Source organism: Podarcis pityusensis (assembly GCF_964106645.2).
Source record: "Podarcis pityusensis genome assembly, chromosome: 7".
Taxonomy (NCBI): Eukaryota; Metazoa; Chordata; class Lepidosauria; order Squamata; family Lacertidae; genus Podarcis; species Podarcis pityusensis.
In genome coordinates, this window is record NC_138031.1 from 81,317,858 (window position 1) to 81,339,737 (window position 21,880).

Here is a 21,880-nt window from a genome sequence, read left to right on the forward strand (position 1 = left end):
CCGCTCGCAACTTGCGCTGCTGGCCGCTGCCTGCGCAGGTCACAGCTCCGCCGGTTCGAGTCCGGAGGGAGGGCAGTCCTCTTGCATCCCTAAGACCAGCAAACGCGCTCTTTAAAAACCAGGCGCCACATTTCTATAGCTCTTTAGATTATCTTCCAAGTTCTTCAGAACCGTATCCCCTCACAACAACCCTGGAAGGTAGGTCGATTACCTGCGGATGGAGGTAGGGGAGGTGGGGGGGGGAGGAGAATCACCGAGGCTTGTCATCAAACACTAGTTGGGGGCTGAGATGAGATCTGAACCCGGGGCTTCCTAGATCACTGCCCACTTTTTTAGCAACTATGCTACAACTGCTCATTGGGTCATTTCTGCAGCACTTTCATTGTCCAAAGCTATTTCTGACCCATTTCCAGCGTAGCATTATTTGGGACCCATTTCCACAGGGAGCCACGACTGGGAAAAATGCTCACACCCTGTGCTCCTGGCAACCAAGAAGCTGACAACAATATCAAAATTTGTGAAAACCATTTAGCCTTATAGTGCAATCTCATGCAAATCTATTAGGTCAGTTCCACTGAGTTCAGTGGGATTGAAATGCAATTCAGTAAATGCCCACTGAATTGCGACCTTGCAACATAGACCTAGGTATCTTTACTCAGAAGTAAGCCTCACTGTGTTCAGTGGTGCTTACTCCTAGATATGTGTGCCTAGGATTGCAGATTTATAGTGTTATTCTCTAAGTTGTCTACTCAGAAGTAAGTCCCACTGAGTTCATGAGATTTACTTCCAGGTAAATTAGCACAGGACTGCACCCTTAATCTTATCCCAACCCTCCAAGCACTGTCCAGATTTGATTTACCGTATTTTTCGCTCTATAACACGCACCCGACCATAACACGCACGTAGTTTTTAGAGGAGGAAAATCCGTAGGCATGCCACCCGTAAGCATTCCCTCCATAACACGCACAGACATTTCCCCTTACTTTTTAGGAGGAAAAAAGTGAGTGTTATGGTGCAAAAAATACGGTACTTCCTTTCCTCCTAATGGGCAATTAGGTTGGGCCATACAACACCCCCCCCAGTCTGAAGTTGCCAAAGTCCGTTCTTCTAGCACACCAGGTGGATGTGGAATCTGCAATTTAAAATCTATCCAGAAGGATTATTTCATTCAGGGTCCAGATCCCACTTACATGGGAAGTTCCTCAGCTTTGGAAGGAACAGGAAGAAAGTTGATTGGACCCAGAAAAGCCTATGCTGAGGAGCAGAAAGAGGGAACACTAAAAACAGATCCACAGGGGCAGGAGGAGGCCTGGAAATAAAGACCTTATATCTAATGCCTTTATATGTTGGGAGAAAGATAAGAAATTACCCCGGGGATTTGAATGCTGTTCTTTATTTGTGCTTGGGCGGTTCACGCAGTTGAAATATACCTATATACCAGAAACACACTGCGGTCCAGTTGATGCATTCTGTAGAATTTAATGGCAAAGCTCTTCCTGGTCTGTATCACTGCAAAGGAAACTCCATCTTAGGAAGAAAGAACCTCCTTCCAGATTCAAAACAAGCAGACGAGGGAGAAGAATGCAGCCTAGGAGTCTTCCTCAAGCGCACTCCCCACTGCTGCCTTTGAAAATTGCAATGCTTAACAAAGTAGTTCAATCCAAAGGGAACGAAAGCTTTGGCCACGTGATTCTGCCTGCTGAAACTATAAACAGGAGTGAAGTATGTGCTGGCTGGCTAATAACAGTTCCCTGATTTTAAGGGGTTTGCCATAATCAAGGCCATGGTTGCCAAAGCCACGTAACAGGGGTGAATTCAGCAGAAAGCAAGGCAGCTACAAGCCAAATGACCTTGTGAATGGCTACCTCTGAATTAATGGCCCCACTTACCTTTACAGTGGTACCTCGGGTTAAGTACTTAATTCGTTCTGGAGGTCCGTACTTAACCTGAAACTGTTCTTAACCTGAAGCACCACTTTAGCTAATGGGGCCTCCTGCTGCCGCCACACTGCCGGAGCACAATTTCTGTTCTCATCCTGAAGCAAAGTTCTTAACCTGAAGCACTATTTCTGGGTTAGCGGAGTGTGTAACCTGAAGCGTATGTAACCTAAAGCGTATGTAACCCGAGGTGCCACTGTACTTGAAGGGAGCACTACTTATTTCAATCACACTCACTTCTGAGAATTTCCAAAGGCCGGTTTTTGCAAGAGGCTGTGCGAGTCTCTTGAAGCAAAAACCACAGAGAGTCCTGTGGAACCTTCAAGACTAACACATTGATTACGGGATAAGCTTTCATGGAATCCAGCCCATTTCCCACCCCGCTGGATATATGCACCTGCAACTCAGGATAACACTTCGTGCATATGATGAAGTGGACTGCACTCCACAAAAGCTTATGCCATAATGAATTTACTTTTGAATAAATCGGCTTAGAACGGCCGCCTTTATTGTGGAATTGAGCCTTCGTATCGCTGTAATCCCTGCAACCTGCTAAAGTCTTTAAAGCTGTTGCTGGTGTATACTTCTGAGTAGAAGGGCAAACAACTTTTTACAGGCTGATCCTAAAAACATTTACCGGTACTTGGAAATAAGCTTTCTGGCCTTCTACAAACCTTACTTCCAAAGATCAAGTTGCTTTGCCTTTCTCGTTGCCTGTTACATTTAAAGGTGGAGGAGCAAGAGAGAAAGTCAGGGATATCAGTTGTTTGGACTGGTGATATTCAGAATTGTAAACTCACTCGAAGGCCTATTACAGTCAGAAGTGTGGACTGGAACTTTTCAAAAGAAAAAAAATAGTTACAGTTTGTATCATTGCACATTATGGTATATGAAATATGAAAAAATACTTTATATTTATATAGCACTTTAAGATTTCCAAAGTGCTTCACAGACAAAATCTCTGTAATCCTTACAAGGAATCCTTTAATGTAGGCCAGTAGAATTACAGTATTTCCATATTGCAACATGGGTGAGACTTCACTCCCTTTTCTGCTTGAAGAATGAAGGAGCAGACACTTCATATTTTGAAACTTTAATTCCTGTTCCTGAACTCAGACTTGACAGTCTGCAGCCTGTATTCTAGCACTGACATTGGAGTTTAATCACCATCTGCCCACAAGTAAGGCAAACCTCCAAGTTTTCTGCTGAATCAAATCCAGGAGTTTCATTGTGAAATCTGAAGATAAAATGTTAGAAATTCAGAATCAGAAACTTAAACAAGAATCCCAAATGAAAAATTCACACAGTTTACAAAGTTGTATGGTGACAAAGAAGGCTAGCTCTGTTAGCTCATCAATCTTCCTATTTTAAACATAGAAGCCTTGTAACTCATACAAAATGTGTGTGATGAGGAGGGGAAGAAGGAGGACAGTTCAAGAAAAATTAATCTAGCCCTCAAGTAGTGCAATTGCTTAAACAGCAGGAGTGAAGTCGAGCTTGTTTAGGGCATGAGGAGTAAGTGAGTAAGCCAATCTTCATCACCCTTGCACTCTCCAGATGTTTTAGACTACAACTTCCAGCAGCTGCACATCTGGAGTGCATTCAGGTTGGCGAAGGCCGAAATAAGTCATCAAATTTCCACTGCATCTATTTGAGTTCCCTTGTGGTTTTGGTACACTGCTTCTTGCTCATCTCCAAATAGCAACATTGAGCCTAATGTACAAGGACCTGCAATGGGGGACGCTTCTTCTTCCTCGCGCTGAATTCATGACGTGATGTTGCAAGGACTGAAATACATTAGAAAGCCCTTCAGGGCTTTCAGAGTGAAAGGAAAGTTATTAATTTGAATTCTGGCAGCGCATATATTTAAATATTAACTATTTACCTGGCACTGACCTGCATTTATCCAGACCTGCAGTTGTACAGAACCATTGCAGAGCTTTTAAAAATGGGAAGAGGGTTAGGGGGAACACAGAGTATTGCCTGTTCTGGCCACTTTCCCAGTGAGACCAGAGCTCCCTTTCTTCAATGCAGCCATTTGAAAGATTTTGAGATGGAAATTCAGCATATAGATCCTTCAGAAAGTTCTGGGCTGTGGTTTTTGAACAGAAAACTCCAGTTCACGCACATGGAATATATCTTAGATTAGAAGCAACCACGTGTGAGAAAAAGCTCATGGTTTCTTACCTCACTGCAAAGCAACATGCCGAGGGAGCAGTTTGGAGCAGAGAAATGACAGGGGAAAGGGGTGTTTAATTTGTGAAACCTCAAGCGGGGAGGAGTAGCTTGGAAAGGGGCAACACAGGAAGGCAGGGCAGGATTAGAACCTGAATTGATGCTCTTTGTTTTTTATTGCCCCCTCTTGATGCTGCATTTTTCTCAAAGAACTGGCTGCTAAGAAGGTCTATTACAGGTAGTTATTTATTTATTGCATTTACTTTATATCCCGCCTTTCTCTCCCAGTGAGAAAAGGGCACCTACCCCTTACCCCTAATCTCTCATTGTTCTTTGGACAAGAAATATGATGCTCAGGGGCTGAAATGGTTGGCATTTCTGTTCCAGAATAATTTATATATCCTTCGTGGGAGTCCTGCAGATGTTTTGAAGGGTTGGTGTATGTATTTGAACAAAAATAGTAGAAGTGCTGTCAACCACATTATAGTGTCATTGTCCACCTTTGTGAACACCTGTGAAATGTTAGAAAGAACAGAAAGAGACCACTTTCCAGTACAGTGGTACCTCGGGTTAAGAACTTAATTCATTCTGGAGGTCTGTTCTTAACCTGAAACTGTTCTTAACCTGAAGCACCACTTTAGCTAATGGGGCCTCCTGCTGCCGCCCTGCTGCCGCCGCACAATTTCTGTTCTCATCCTGAAGCAACCATTCTCCCGACTGTTTTCTAAAGAAAGCTCTGTGTAGAATGGGTTGAATCTGGACTTAGTCATACATAGAGTAAACTCACTAAAGTCTGTAGGAATTAAGATAGTCCTCAAGACTGACAATCCCAATTGATTTCAATGGGTCTACTCTAAGGCTGTACAGTGGTACCTCGGGTTAAGTACTTAATTCGTTCCGGAGGTCCGTTCTTAACCTGAAACTGTTCTTAACCTGAAGCACCACTTTAGCTAATGGGAATGGGGTCTCCTGCTGCCGCTGTGCCGCCGCAGCACGATTTCTGTTCTCATCCTGAAGCAAAGTTCTTAACCTGAGGTACTATTTCTGGGTTAGCGGAGTCTGTAACCTGAAGTGTATGTAACCTGAAGTGTCTGTAACCCGAGGTATCACTGTATACACATTGTACCTTTACAGCACATTTAAAACACATTCTTTACCTCAGAGAATTCTGGGAACTGTAGTTCACCCCCCCAGTTACAATTCCCAGCAGCCCTTAAAAAACTGCAGTGCTCTTAAATCATTGAAGGGAAAGAATGTGCTTTAAAGGTTTAGTGTGTACACAGCCTTAGTAATTCTGGGTGAATTACTTTGTTTGGAATGTAACCTGTCATATAAATGAATGAAACTCAGTTATCCTAGTGAAGATCCTTACGTAGCCATAAGATGGTGGGAACTGAACCTGAGACATTAGACGCACAAGCCATGTGCTCTTCAACTGAGTGATGGGGTACATATGGAATTGCAAGGCTGTAGCTCATCCACTGCAACGAGAACTTGAGAAATCAATCCATGGAGTCAATGGGATCTCCTCTCAGTATGGCTAAGTATGGATCCATCCTAGTTGCATAGCCTGATGAAAGAAATGCACACCTTCTTAGCCAGAAGCCCACAACCATTTGCATGTTGTTGTTGTTTAGTCGTTTAGTCGTGTCCGACTCTTCGTGACCCCATGGACCAGAGTACGCCAGGCACTTCTGTCTTCCACTGCCTCCCGCAGTTTGGTCAAACTCATGCTGGTAGCTTCGAGAACACTGTCCAGCCATCTTGTCCTCTGTCGTCCCCTTCTCCTTGTGCCCTCCATCTTTCCCAGCACAGGGACTTTTCCAGGGAGTCTTCTCTTCTCATGAGGTGGCCAAAGTATTGGAGCCTCAGCTTCAGGATCTGTCCTTCCAGTGAGCACTCAGGGCTGATTTCCTTAAGAATGGATAGGTTTGATCTTCTTGCAGTCCATGGGACTCTCAAGAGTCTCCTCCAGCACCATAATTCAAAAGCATCAATTCTTCAGCGATTAGCCTTCTGTATGGTCCAGCTTTCACTTCCATACATCACTACTGGGAAAACCATAGCTTTTACTATACGGACCTTTGTTGGCAAGGTGATGTCTCTACTTGAAGCAGGAACCGGCAAGCCACTCCAGTATCCCTCCCAAGAAAACTCCATGGACAAAGACAACAAACCATCTGCATACTTATTCCTGAATAAACATACATACGGTCAGGCTGCAAGCATTCATTCATTAAAAATGATGTTTTAATGTATTTTAATCTTTTGTTGGAAGTCACCCAGAGTGGCTGGGGAAACCCAGCCTGATGGGTGGGGTATAAATAACGAATTATTATTATTATTATTATTATTATTATTATTATTATTATTACATCAAACATTTTAAAGTTTTAAGTAGGACTGTTGCTAACACCCTCTTGCTTCTGTATCCAGTGTGAGGCAGGCCATTGTAGGGTGAATTAACACGACGCACAGTCAACAGAGTAGAGCAGTTGTATATAAGTGAGGAGGTCACTCAGAAAGTGATCCTTGTTGCGGGGATAACAAGGGCATGACAAGTCTGCAAGTGTCCAAAAGGTAAAGGTATGGGTAAAGGTAAAGGTAAAGGACCCCTGGACAGTTAAGTCCCGTCAAAGGCAACTATGGGGTTGCGGCGCCCATCTCGCTTTCAGGCCAAGGGAGCTGGCGTTTGTCCACAGACAGCTTTCCGGGTCATGTGACCAGCATGACTAAACCGCTTCTGGCACAACGGAACACTGTGACAGCAGCCAGAGCGCATGGAAACGCTGTTTACCTTCCCACACTGGCATGCTTTTGAACTGCTGGGTTGGCAGAAGCCATTACACAGAGGCAAACCCAGGTTTGGTGGATGCAGCCCATGAAGAGCTTGCAGATGGCTGGATGTGCTGGGATATCATGCAAGTTTCCAAACACATTGCAGCATTTACACTGTAATTTTTAGGCAGTCACTTAACACATCTTAGGTGACATGAAACAGTCCATTCTCCATAAGGGCTCGCCATTGGCTTGACCTGAGTTCATTATCTTTAAATGGGGTTGATAGCATGTGAGAGTTAACAAGGTAGTGACAATTATGCTATTATACAATAATTAATGCAACATTTACATTTTCCTGTTAGGAACTGCTTGAACAAAACTGTCTGCTAATGATTTAAATTAGCATTTTAAAAAGACTTCTATTGAACACTCACAACTATCATTGCTGCAGAATAACATATATATATATTTCACTGATTATAAATACAGAGAGAGAGAGAGATGGGGGGAGAGAGAGAGAGAGAGAGAGAGAAATGAGGGAAGCACAATTTACTGTAACAAACATTTGTTATTCAAATGTTTCTGACATGGAGTCTAATTGTGTTTGCATATCACTGTCATGTAAATAATATCACTGAACCTCAGCCTAAAATGGTGCTAGGATTCTGGAAAAAAATGATACATAAAGAGAATGAGACAATTTTGCTTGGCTTGACAAGTCTTTCACATTACCCATATATGTTTTAAGTTAAACCAAAATATAGCCAGGGGCAGACAGGAGTTTCAGCAGTGACCACTGTAATACTGAGTATTTTTAATTACTGTAACAATAAATCACAGAGGAATGTCCTCCAGGAGTGAAATAATTTTCTTTTTTAAAAAAGAAAAGCCCAACATCTTGGAATATTTCTGAAATTCAATTAATTGAAGGCACCAGATAAAAGGTACAAGTTCTTAATGGTTGTAAAGGAACCCTAAGGGATGGAAGCGAGCTCTCAGCTCAACTTCAAAGTGTGACAGAAATACTTACAGTATTACTTTAAAAAGTATTCAGATCAATGAATCAGTTAAAATTACTTATACATTTAAGAGCCTTTTCATTTTCTCTTTTTGAGCTGGAGAGGCAGAAGTGCTCTCATTTCCTGTGATACAAAAAAGAAGAAAAAAAAGTCTGTTGAAACCTGTAAAAGAAATTGTAATTAAAGCCAGCCTTCAGTCAAAAATTGATATTATGGATTTCCAGTTGACACATGATAAAGAGGCCAGGGAAACATAAAAGTGGCTTGATGAGACCTACATTTGCAGGCATTATACTCACATTTCACAGGGTTGTGTAAATACATATTTCCTGAACCATTTGAGGTGCACCCAGTGCTGGCTTCTCCACTGACATGAGAGCTTCCACTCACCAACGACCATATTGTACCATTTCCCCAACCCACCGTCATTATGCATAATTTCACAAAATGGCACCTTCATGTGTAGAGGCAGCATGCTATGACTACTAGATGCTACATGCAGTGGGGATGAGCTGTTGCTTTCATGTTGGTGAGCTTCCCAGAAGCATCTGGTTGGCTGCTTTCGGAGGCAAGCTGCTAGAGTAGAGAGCCAGTGTGGTGTAGTGGTTAAGAGCGATAGTCTCGTAATCTGGTGAACCGGGTTCGCTTCCCTGCTCCTCCACATGCAGCTGCTGGGTGACCTTGGGCTAGTCACACTTCTCTGAGTCTCTCAGCCCCACTCACCTCACAGAGTGTTTGTTGTGGGGAGGAAGGGAAAGGAGAATGTTAGCCGCTTTGAGACTCCTTCGGGTAGTGATAAAGCGGGATATCAAATCCAAACTCTTCTTCTTCTTTTTTATTTTATTCTTTTTTTTAATTAAAGATTTGCTTGTTTTACAGAAGTATGTGTAACGTCTCTCGTATTTTTTCCATGTAACATTTTTACAAATCAGTTTCATTTGTTGAGACATTAGGGGGAGAAAAAAAGGGGTGGGGGGGGGAAGATGGGTGGGGGTGGGGTCAGGTGGTGATGTTTCTATTTTGATTAATGTATGTAGGGTGGCGCTGTGGGTTAAACCACAGAGCCTAGGACTTGCCGATCAGAAGGTTGGTGGTTCGAATCCCCGCGACGGGGTGAGCTCCTGTTGCTCGGTCCCTGCTCCTGCCAACCTAGCAGTTTGAAAGCACGTCAAAGTGCAGGTAGATAAATAGGTACCGCTCCGGCGGGAAGGTAAACGGCATTTCTGTGTGCTGCTCTTGTTCGCCAGAAGCAGCTTAGTCATGCTGGCCACATGACCCGGAAGCTGTCTGAGGACAAACGCCGGCTCCCTTGGCCAATAAAGCGAGATGAGCGCCGCAACTCCAGAGTCGGCCAGAGGTAATGGTCCTTTACCTTTATGTAGGGTTTGGTGTCAGCATTGCTCGTGCTGTTCATTTGTGTTTTATTTGGTGATGAGAGAGGTTGGGGTTGGCCTAGGGTGCGGTTGTTTGTTTGTGACTGGCTGTGGTGATCTTTGTTTTCGTGTGTGAGTGGGGTGGGTGGGTGGGTGTTTTGCATCAGGTTAGCCATATTGATTTGTATGCTGTTGGCGGATTATTGTCATTGTCTTGTTGGGCTGTGTATGTGATAAAGGGGAGCCATACTGGGGTGAAGGCGTCTTCTTCTGTTTGTCCCCGTGTCAGTTTCAGTTTATTGGTTAATTTTTCTAGTAGGGCTGTTTCCCATACTATTTGGTACCATTGGTCCATACTTATAGAGTAGAGTTCTTGACTTATGATGGTTGATGGACTGCTTTGGGGAGGTACAGGGCTGGCTTAAGACATTTTTCTGTCTGCTGTGAAGGACAAGATGGTGTTCCTCCCCAGAAGTAGACTCTGTCTTCAGTGCCAGGGGTGGGGCAGTGTCCTCTACTGTACTTAAGGGCAGCAGAAGTAGACAGGACAAGTTACATGGCACACACAACTCTTATGTGGGAGATGGATTGAGGATTCAATATGTATATTAAAATTTAAACCTCCTATTCCACGTGTGTGGGAGAAATACAAAAAAGTAAGCAGACTGTGAAGCCCTTATAGGTTTTGCAGCTTACAAAAACTTAGGAATTGGGTAGTTATACCCTTTTCCATTCCTTTTATTTGTGGTCTATTGACCTTGCTATCTTCACCCCAATTGCAGAGAATGAACCACACTTTTTAGTAAGTTAAACAAAAATGTTTACTTACATTTCAATGCAGGCAGCAAATACAAGACAGGTAAGAAAAACTTCTTAGGTACAAAATAAAAAAGTTGGCTTCAGTATAGGTTGCGGGTCACCCTCCCCCAAAGGCTGTGTGTGTTTGAAGCCCCCAGACACGTGTCTGATTAGTTTGGAGGCATGGTACAGAGAGAGTCTCCTCAAAGGCAGGAGGAAGTATAAAAGGTTTGTTACAGAATTTCCACCCAGAGTAGGCAGGGGAAGTAAGCACACAGAGGGTCCTCTCTAGGAAGTTTAAGAACTCTCTGTATACTAGCCCTGTTCTTGTCTAGCAAAACATGCATTTGCCTTTTGGCTACAAACCCTACAGCTCTGACCTCCAGCTCCTTAGCACAGCTCCCTGCCTGCCTGGTTGCTGCCACCTGAGGCAGCTGCTCTACTCTGCATAATGGTAGGGCCAGTCCTGGGGACACTATTATCCTGGAACAAGGAGGTATTTAGGGACACAGGGAACCACCTTATACCAAGTCACATGATTGCTCCATTTAGCTCAGTATTGTCAACACTGAGCTGGCTATGCCCCTGTCCCCAAGTCAGTCTAAATGAGAAAGTGCTCATTTGCTTGCCCAGTCCCAGAATTGGGCTGCTCGCTTCACAAATAGCTGTGCCCATCCTGCTCTTCAAATAGAAGATACAGGGTGTGTGATGATTGTTGGATTAATGTCCTTGTTTGGGCTTAGTCACACATCTCAGTTTATGATGAAACCTGACACATGTAGCACTCTGATTTATGCATTAAAGCCTTTGATGGAAACCATGTCAAGAGTTCCTACTGTATCATAAGACCACATGTTATGTGTATATGTGCATGCCAACCTTTTAATGCTCATGGGCACATTTAGACTTTTGAGTGAGTTCTGTGGGTGCCACCCTTCTTGCAACATCTCTGTTTGCTCCTCTGGACCCTCATCCCACCAGGACAGAAAGGGAAATTGCACACATGCAGGTGTTTCACTTTTCAAGGGATCTGGGTAAAAGTTGGATCCACTGGAATTAATCTGAGCCTTGAAAGGCCCATAGAGCTGAAACAGGAAGTGGCAAGGAGTGCCACTCTTCCAACATCCTCCTTGTAGTTTGCAAGGGAGAAAAAGGTAACCACCCTGTGCCCAAATGGGCAGTATGAATGGTGTTGGTGGTGGGAGTTCAGAACCTTTGTTGGCTTCAGAAGCCTGAGAGAGCACTTTGTGACCTCTGGATACAGTCTCATAGCAGTGTCCCTGGTATGTAGGTTTTTATGTGAAATAGCAATTAAAAAAACAACCCTCTCCTGCAGATTGAAGTGGCAAAATTTCACCAGTTCAACTATTAACATTACAATAAATTATGAAAATGAATTGATTGCTTCATGGCATCATATTCCAACAGCCAGTAACAGAGAACAAGGTCTAATTCTTTTCTCCATGACTGAATACTCCATATAAATGGCTGAGTCCTCATTTGCAACCAGAAGTTCTGTGGTCCAGAAACAAGTTTGCTGTCACCTGTTGTTTGCAGGAACTTGGTATAAAAGAAGAGAGTGGGATGGAAGGAATTGCAACTTGTTGTCAGGAGGATAAGTTATGAACACCTGCTCAGAAGTGCATGCATCCCAGAGAACTCCTTTGAACGAAGAGTTATTATGACACATTTTTGATAACTCTGTGGACTACCTTCCCACCTACTGTGCTGGCAAAGGGGAGCGCTGTGGGTCACTGAGCAATGAGAAAATTCACAGTGGATTACAATCACAAAGTCAACTGTGCTAAGGTGTCTTATGATGGTGTATTCTCCAGAAACCAGAATAACAATAAGAAAGAAAGTTGATTCCCAACAGACAGTCGAACAGAGCAACGAAAGTTCGTGACAGTGACCTATAAAATATATGGATCACCATCTTGCAAAACAATTTCCTGTATGGAATTGTAATGCAATGTGTATACAAGATGATAAGAATGTACTCACAATCAAAATGTAATGCAAGCCCTGCAGTCGTTTCAGTTTGTAATGCTGTCCAACTTAAAACCTGCTTTTAGGCTGATGGTAATGCAAGTTGTTGACGATGCTGCAAAGAGCTAGTCCGGTATAGTGTCTAAGAGACTGAGCTGCCTTATTTTGATTATTATTACCTCCTTCAATAGCACTTCCAGTCTAGAAGCTAACCATCTCCGCAGTGGGAAGCTAATCTAGTTCTTCATTTCAGGTGATGCCCTACCCAAGAGGATTCGGTGGGGAAAAGAAATGGACGCCATCAACAATTCATGCCCTTTGCAATGGTGAGGTGCTCCCAGGATTTTGGCCATTCAATAACCATAGCCCAATGGGAAAATTTATGGAAGATCATTTGGAAATTCACAAATTGTTACACGATTAGAGAGAACTTTCAAAAAATGCAACATCGATGGTATCTAACACCATGGAAACTTTCAAAAATGTATAAAAATGTGTCAAGTAATTGTTGGAGATGTGGAGACTCAGGAACATTCTACCATATGTGGTGGATATGTAGGAAAATTCTGGGAGAGTATACATGCAGAACAGCAGCAAGAGTTTTGTTCGCAGCAAAATGGAAGAGTATTGAAATCCCCTCTATACAAGATTGGATCCAAAAGCTGACAGGATATGCCGAATTAGATGGTTTATCAGAAAAAATAAAGAATAAATCAAAACAGGAATTTGTTTCAAAATGGGAGGTTTTCAAAGAATATCTGAAAAATAAATATAGTAGTTTAGATTCTGCTGCAGCATTCAAGGAACTTCAGTAATAGTTGCAAGGTAGATATAAGAAATTAGATTTATTGAGAATAAGTTTAATTATGATAAAAGTGTGTATTGGCAATAAGTAATATGAATTTGAAATATGGAATAGATGGGAGGTTGGGTCTTTAGGGTTAAGACCAATAGATGTTTTATTGTTTGCTAAGAAAATTATGTGTCTATGGTTATTTTTGTAATTTGTGTGTAATTTGGTATTTGTTTTTTTTCCTTTTTTCTTGTTGTATAAATAAAAAACTTTATAAAAAAAAAACACAATTCATGCCCTTTGGAAAGTTGAAAAGTCATACTTTGCCAATATGAATGAAAGGAGGACATACAAGTCCTTTCAAAACACCAGAATATATCAGCCATTAATGGCGAAATTCTCTTGGCCCGAAGTCATAACTTTCTGGAGGCGTCCAGCATTGTGTAAGCAACTCAAATTTTAACACATCTGACGGAGGATTTGCTTTCATTACATAGTTCCCTTTATCCAGCTCTTCCTGTTCTTCGAGTTGTACAGTACTGATACCTTTCTCAGTATTTTCAGTTGGGATGTTCTCATGCCTTGCCCCTGTCTGTACCTAGATCTTTTCTGTCTCTTTTGCGGCAGACACTGCTGCTTGCACAATGTTTGATGAAGTAGTATCTTGTGTCTGGGGTTCACTACTACAGCTGTCTTCTGCTTTTTGACGCTGGTGTGGTTTTCCATAGCAAAACAAACAGAAACAACACTGCTTCTTTGCTTTTTTATTCCTCTAGAAGCCTTATATAGAAAATCCCTATGCCTTTTCTTTAACCTTCAACCATTCAAAACAGTAGCACTACATTCCTGTTTCCCAATTAAAAAATATGTTTACAGTGGTACCTCGGGTTACAGACGCTTCAGGTTACAGATGCTTCAGGTTACAGACTCCGTTAACCCAGAAATAGTACCTCGGGTTAAGAACTTTGCTTCAGGATGAGAACAGAAATTGTGCAGCAGCGGCGCGGTGGCAGTGGGAGGCCCCATTAGCTAAAGTGGTGCTTCAGGTTAAGAGCAGTTTCAGGTTAAGAACGGACCTCTGGAACGAATTAAGTTCTTAACCCGAGGTACCACTGTACTACCTATTTTCTCAGAACTGTGTCAGCACTTTTGGCTTCTGTTCTTCTGAGTTACTTTTGGTTTCTGTTCTGAGTCATAAGAACCCCACCGGCCCCTCAAAAAGCAGAGTTGAATTCAGTAGCGCTCTGAAACTCCTCACCCGATCATAGAGAGGCACCAGTGCTCCTTTGTTTATATTATCATTGCATTTCCCAGGTTTTCAAAGCTTGTAACATTTGCAGAAGCAACATCATTAGATCAGAACAACCCGCATTCATCTGAGCTGCCTGCTGCCCCAGGGAGGTGCAGAGAGGCTGATGGGCAGCTAATATCAATAGGAATAGTCTTAGAGATGACTCTAAACCTCTTGTTAGAATAAAAAACTAGAGTTGGAAGGGACCAGGAGGGTTGTCTATTCCAACTGGGGGCAATGCAGGAATCTTTTGCCCAACGCATGGCTCGAACCCACAGTCCTGAGATTTAAGAGTCTCACGCTCTACCAAGTGAGCTATCTAGCATTGCGTCATGACAATACAGACCTGGTTGTGTGTATCTGCGTGCATGAAAAGAAATACACTTCAGATTCCAAGGGGAGCAAGTTCCCCTGCCCCCACAGACAGACGCTCCAGGACCATACTGATCATTTGCCAGCCCTTTGGGGGTCACATGGGCCAAAAAGTGTCTGGTGTCTAGAAGGATGTTGGAATGAAGTAATGTGGTTTTAGCAGAAATGCTGTCAAGGATTAAGAAAAAACAGATTGTTAAATGGTGAAAGGAGGGAAAGTAAAGTTACATTATATTAAGGTAAAATATAGGACAAAAACTGGAAAAGATGGAAAGGACTTGCTGAAATAGCTAACTGAACTAGAATACAAAAAAGGGAGGTGTGAGGAGGTCAAGGAAACAAGCAAATGAAAGATAAGTTATGGGAAGATTCATTGTATTTTTTTTGTTTTTTGTTTTTTTCTTCTTTTTTTCTTCTTTTCCTTATTGTGATGTGATGTGATGTTTTTGCTTAATATGCTGTTTTCTATTTTTTCTCTTTGTAACCTTTCAAATCTTAATAAATATTATTTAAAAAACAACAACAAAAAACCAAAAAGTGTCTGGTGTCACCCCACACTCTTACATGCTCATACGTAGGCACTCAGCTCCCCCTCATGAGCTGATCTGCAAAGGAAGGGGGTTCACAGCTCCCTCACTGCTCTTCAGGTGATTAATCTAATGGCTGTGTGTGTGTGTGTGTGTGATTTGCATCCCCATCAGGATGTTTGGTTGGGAGGAGGAGTTCAGACATCTCTGCCCATGCCAGAAGTGTGTCTACACACTTCTCCCCAGCTTTTTGCTACCGTTGCCAAAAACATGATGCTTGGAGCGGGGAGGAAATAGTTGCTTGAATTGGGCACATCAGGTCCACAGGCCAAGGGTTAAATACCCTGTACAAACCCCTTTCAGAGCGAAATGTGCCTCCATTTTATTTTTAGAAGGGTGTCTGTGCTATCAGAATTTTGGGCAACATTGCTGTAGATAGCTACTGGAGACATCAGAAAGGCTTGTTTGTCCTTAATATTGCATATTTCTCACTAAAATTGGCTTTCGTTCCACACATAGACTCCTCTTCTCCCATTTTATTTTTAAAATTCAGAAACCTATGACAAGACAAACAATCAACCAACAAGATATCATTAACATCAGATTTCCCATGCTCTGTTAATAACATTGAAATCCACATTAGCTATAAAAAACCTGTTCCATATTAATTCTTTGCTATTGCACCAACACCTGCATACTTTCATAATGGTCACGATCCATCTCTGTCTTATTCAGCTAATGTCGATTTTATAAATTGCAACACAGGATCACAGCTGTTTAATATTCTTTTGTAATTCTTAGCAGAACTTAACACTGCACTTGGTTTACTTAATTTGTTCCCATACTTTACACAGCGATCCTTTTCTATCAGGACTCCAGCGGTTTTTCCATGTTGTAGCAAAAGCTATTCTGGCTGCTACTGAAAAAAATATCTAACTTACTTCTCCATGCAACACCCCCCCCCCCAATTGCTTAACAACCTTCAATGGATTCTAAGCAGTCTTATTATATGCAGGATCTTACCCTTTGAACATTGTTGCTGTGGTGGTTATTGTTAGGGGAGGGGAGGGAATCCCACTCAGCATATTAGCATAAAGTGAGACATCTGTTTGTAGTATTTGAAGGAGGAGCGATGTTTGTAATGCAGAATTACTCTTGCTTGGAGTGGTGTAATTTGTTCCTACACAAACTTCCTTTTTTCCATTCTTTTTTTAAAAAATAAATCTGCTGACTTTAGGAATTGTGGGTTTGCATATGGTGGGTAGACAGAGCTTCACTGGAGATAAATTTGGGGGAATGATAGTGATTCTCATCTCCTGGGAAGCTGGATATATCCCCCTATGCAGGGATGCTTTGGCTTTTCGAATTTGGCTTTGGGCCAGGGGGAGTTTGGAGTTGTGGGGGCCCTTAACTTTGGAGGGACTTTGAAACATGCCTTTAAATATCATATGGATTTCAGTGTCGACTATGGAGAATGGGCTGACTTGTCGAGAAGGGACAAAGATATTGTCAAGTTGGAGTCTCCCCGAGAGAAAGGAAGGAAATTAAGAACAAGATCAGCAGAAGATAAAGTAAAATACAGGTATAAACATGAAGAAGACCTGCGGAAGGGACATGGAAAAGACTTAAGAGCCTCGGATAGAAGGTCACCAGGTTGATGGACTAGATGGATGGGATAGAAAGGACTGACAAAACCCGAGACCAGGAAGAAGAGACGATGGATGAAGATTGGAAGAAAGTTTTAAAAAAATTCATTTAGAAAATCATTGTAAAATTAATGAGTATTAGAAAAATGTTGGAATGAAATTATTTGGCTTTAGTAGAAATGTTAAAAAGAACTATGTAAGAATATGTTATGCTAAAAAGAATTAGGTATAAATAAGACTTAAGTTTTAAGCTTTAGGGTTTTTATGGTAAGATAAGGTTAAAATAGATTAAGGTAATTTAATGACAGAATATTGTGAAAGATGGAAAGGATTTGCTGGGATAATTAATAACTAGAATACAAAAAAGGGAGGTGTGAGGAGGTCGAGGAAACAAGTTAATGAAAGATAAGGATTTGGGAATATTGGATTTGTTTTTAAATTTTTTGTTTATTTTTGTTTTTTGATTTTGATGTATTGTGTGTTTTGTTTTTTTCTTTGACTTTGGTTTTTATTGACTTGTATTGTTCAATTGCTATTTATGTCTACCTTTTTCTTTCTTTTTCTTTTTTTCTTGTTTCTTACTTTTTTTCTTTGTAATTTTAAATTCTCAATAAATATCATTTTAAAAAATAAATAAAAAATAATAAAAAAGATAGTGATTCTCATCTCCAAAGGGTAAGGGATATACAGTGGTACCTCGGGTTACAGACGCTTCAGGTTACAGACTCCGCTAACCCGGAAGTAGTACCTTGGGCTAAGAACTTTGCTTCAGGATGAGAACAGAAATTGTGCAGCGGCGGCAGCGGGAGGCCCCATTAGCTAAAGTGGTACCACAGGTTTCAGTTTAAGAACGGACCTCCAGAATGAATTAAGTTCTTAACCCGAGGTACCACTGTATTAATAATCAGGTGGGAGGAGAAAAGGATGGCAGAATGAATGACCAGGATGCAGTTTCCCTTCTGGAAAAGACTTACACCTGCAGGTAAAGTCATATCCCCAATGCCAGCAAACCTTTATTGTAAGGTTCCCATCAAGGCAGCATGAAGGATAACTTCATTATACAACTTATGATGCCTTTATTTCTTTGTCTTGTACCCTTTCTGATTCCGTTTAATCACTTAGCTCTGGTAATTTCTTTGGTATTATATGGAAAACTAGGTTTTTAGCCCACCCAGGCCAAACAGATTTGTATCTACCTGTGAAGAGAGCGTGTTTTGTGCTCCCAAGTCCTACATTTTGGAGTTCCATTCTGGGTTCCATACAACTTCTGAAAATTATTTGGACGGCAGCTTAGAGCATCTGAGAAGTTAAATATATTTATTCCCTCCGCTGTGCTCTGCTTTGCATGCGTTAATATTGAAACGCTACCTGTCACCAGCTTCTCCTGTCACGTCTCCCTGTTGACTTCTCTGGCATTCAACACAGCTTCCTGGGGCCTCGACTAACCCGAGTTATTTTCTCATCTTGAATTTTGCCACCTTTTTGCCACCCTTCTCCCAAGACCAGTAATGCATATTTCTGCATATTTTTATCTAATCTCTTAAATGACCTTGATGCAAAAGCTGGCATTTTTTTTTTTTAAATAACAAAATTGCTGGCCAGGTTTTTCAGTTATTTTGCTCTGATGTAGCTTATCGTAGTAGTTTATGTGTTTTAAATTTATACTGTTTCTATCTTTTCTTTGTTATATGTATTCTGCTGCTAGGTGCCTTAAAGGACTTTGTGAAGCCACGTTGGGTGGGGTATGAATAATAATTAAAAAATATCAGCAACCTTTTTTATTATAAAAAAGCTAACGCCACTATAATAATAGCGGCAAAGGTGTCTTCACACCTTGTAATCTGTGGTGGTGCTAAACACTCAAATCAATAATAATAATAATAATAATAATAATAATAATAATAATAATTTATTATTTATACCCCGCCCATCTGGCTGGGCTTCCCCGGCCACTCTGGGCGGCTTCCAAAAGAATATTAAAATACTATAATACATCAAACATTAAAAGCTTCCCGAAACAGGGCTGCCTTCAGATGTCTTCTAAAAGCCTGGTAGTTGTTGTTCTCTTTGACATCTGGTGGGAGGGTGTTCCACAGGGAAGGCGCCACTACCGAGAAGGCCCTCTGCCTGGTTCCCTGTAACTTGGCTTCTCGCAGTGAGGGAACCGCCAGAAGGCCCTCGGTGCTGGACCTCAGGGTCCGGGTAGAACGATGGGGGTGGAGACGCTCCTTCAGATATACTGGACCAAGGCCGTTTAGGGCTTTAAAGGTCAGCACCAACACTTTGAATTGTGCTCAGAAACGTACTGGGAGCCAATGTAGGTCTTTCAAGACCGGTGTTATGTGGTCTCTGCGGCCGCTCCCAGTCACCAGTCTAGCTGCCGTGTTCTGGATTAGTTGTAGTTTCTGGGTCACCTTCAAAGGTAGCCCCACGTAGAGCGCATTGCAGAAATCCAAGCAAATCCAATCAAAAGGTCAGTCACCCATAAACCACACATTAAGGTTCTGTCTGCACTATCTATTCAAAGCAGCATCATAGCACATTAAACAGTCCTGCTTCCCCCCAAAGCATCCTGGGGACTGTAGTTTGTTTAAGGTGTTGAAGAGCTGTTAGGATCTTTAGTGCCCACACAGAGCTACAATTGCCATCATCATCATCATCATTTTTAATTTGGATACCGTCTTTCCATCTTACAATACTCAAGGCAGTCCACAAGCTGAAGAAACAAAAAATGTACATCTTATAACAATCTAATGCAATACAAAAATGTGATAATAAAACATAACTTTAAAATAGGCAACCTACACCAAAAAGTAACATTCAACAATCATTAGAATATTATTAAATAATAATAACATATAAAAGTTAAACAGAAATCCACTCAACAGTTACAATAAATAATTTCTAAACTATAATCTGTGGTCTAAACCACAGAGCCTAGGGCTTGCCGATCAGAAGGTCGGTGGTTCGAATCGCTGCGATGGGGTGAGCTCCCGTTGCTCTGTCCAGGCTCCTGCCCACCTAGCAGTTTGAAAGCACGTCAAAGTGCAAGTAGATAAATAGGTACAGCTCCGGCAGGAAGGTAAACGGCGTTTCCGTGCGCTGCTCTGGTTCGCCAGAAGCGGCTTAGTCATGCTGGCCACATGACCCGGAAGCTGTATGCTGGCTCCCTCAGCCAATAAAGCGAGATGAGCGCCGCAACCCCAGAGTCTGCCACGACTGGACCTAATGGTCAGGGGTCCCTTTACCTTTATAATCCATAAAACAATGGCAAGCCACAGTACATAAAATAATACAATACAAATTGAGAAGCAGAGACTACAGGGTGGAGCAAGGCAGGTGGAAGGAGGCCTTGCCTGATGGAGTCTCTCCCCTGAGAATGTGAATTGCAGACTCATAGGGGTCTCCTATGAGGGGAGGGGAGGCATTTTTTCTTGCTGCTAGCAACCAGCAGCTAGTCCCTATGAACCGAAAGGATCAGAATGGGAATGGGTGTGTGTGGTAGGGGACATTTTGTGCTAGTGGTGTTACATATGAGCATACGCAGTTGCCCATTTCAGGCAATGCCTGACCACAACTCCATCTGGACCAATCCTGTCTAATCTGACAGGCAGTGTGTCTCTCTAAACCCAGCTACATACAAGCTTCTTTAGTTAGAGGTGCAAATAGGGCTGGATTTTGGTAACAGAGCACCCTGAGCGTGGAGAAAATATGGCACCCCCTCCCAAATATTTCTTATTTTCACAATAATTCCTTTGGGTACAGTTGCTTTTATAATGGGCCGTCTTAGTAGCGTATGTAAATACGTATAGTTGTGAAAATAACATGCAAAAGCGAATTGCCTTGGGGAAAGATATTGTGCAAAAATGTGTCTTGTTAGGGAAATTGAGTACAAATAGGTGTGTATCAGGAGCAACCAGCACTAAAAGGGTGATGAATTTTCAAGAGGATGTTGCTTCGAAAAATAGTCTCAAACTGATATGGAAATGTAGAAACCGGAATGGACCCAGGAGTGAACTTTGGTAATATGGAACCCTAAGGTAGGACAAAATTTGCCCCCCCCTTATTTATTATTCTTGGACTCCATGATCACTGCAGATGGTGACAGCAACCACGAAATTAAAAGACGCCTGCTTCTTGGGAGAAAAGCAATGACAAACGCAGACAGCATCTTAAAAAGCAGAGACATCACCTTGCCAACAAAGGTCCGTATAGTTAAAGCTATGGTTTTCCCAGTAGTGATGTATGGAAGTGAGAGCTGGACCATAAAGAAGGCTGATCACCGAATAATTGATGCTTTTGAATTATGGTGCTGGAGGAGACTCTTGAGAGTCCCATGACCTGCAAGAAGATCAAACCTATCCATTCTTAAGGAAATCAACCCTGAGTGCTCACTGGAAGGACAGATCCTGAAGCTGAGGCTCCAATACTTTGGCCACCTCATGAGAAGAGAAGACTCCCTGGAAAAGATCCTGATGTTGGGAAAGATGGAGGGCACAAGGAGAAGGGGACGACAGAGGATGAGATGGTTGGATGGTGTTCTTGAAGCTACCAGCATGAGTTTGAGCAAACTGCGGGAGGCAGTGGAAGACAGAAGTGCCTGGTGTGCTCTGGTCCATGGGGTCACAAAGAGTCGGACACGACTAAATGACTAAACATCAACAACAATATTTGTTATTTTCACAATAATTCCTTTTGGTACAGTTAACCTGTATATTTACCCGTATAAATATAGGCTGCTGCTGCTCTTGTTCTTGTTGTACCTATTACTATTATTTTGCGTCCCCTTGGCCCTGATGCACCCATTCCTGATTGAAGCTCACCATATGATGCAACAACTTTGAGTTTCTCTACCCTCAATTGAGCAGAGGTCAATGGTGTTGAGTGGGACGGGGGGGCAATTAACAGTGTGATTAATCCCATATCATCCATTGAATTTCACTGGGCATTACAGAGGAGCAGCGGGGCACTGTGTACAGGGATGCCCTTTTCAGTGGCAGTCTTGCATCTTCAGTAACAGCTAGTTCTGCCATAACAAGGTTACTCTCCCAGAACATTGCGTTCTTCCAGCCATAATTCAGCAAGATAGCAAGGCAGGGTAGATTACAAAATAAAGCAAACACAATTAATTTAATCATTGACTCAGTCGTATAATTCAAGGGCGCTCAAGTTTCTGTGA

General features: G+C 42.1%; 1 long non-coding RNA gene across 1 annotated transcript in view; it reads left to right on the plus strand.

Moving 5' to 3' along the window:
- The first annotated feature begins 173 nt into the window (after window positions 1–173).
- Window positions 174–21,880, plus strand: part of LOC308482105 — a 34,572-nt gene continuing 12,865 nt past the window's right edge. Inside the window, exon 1 of the long non-coding RNA XR_013989023.1 lies at window positions 174–198. This is a non-coding gene — a long non-coding RNA (uncharacterized lncRNA). The remainder of the gene's footprint in view (window positions 199–21,880) is intronic.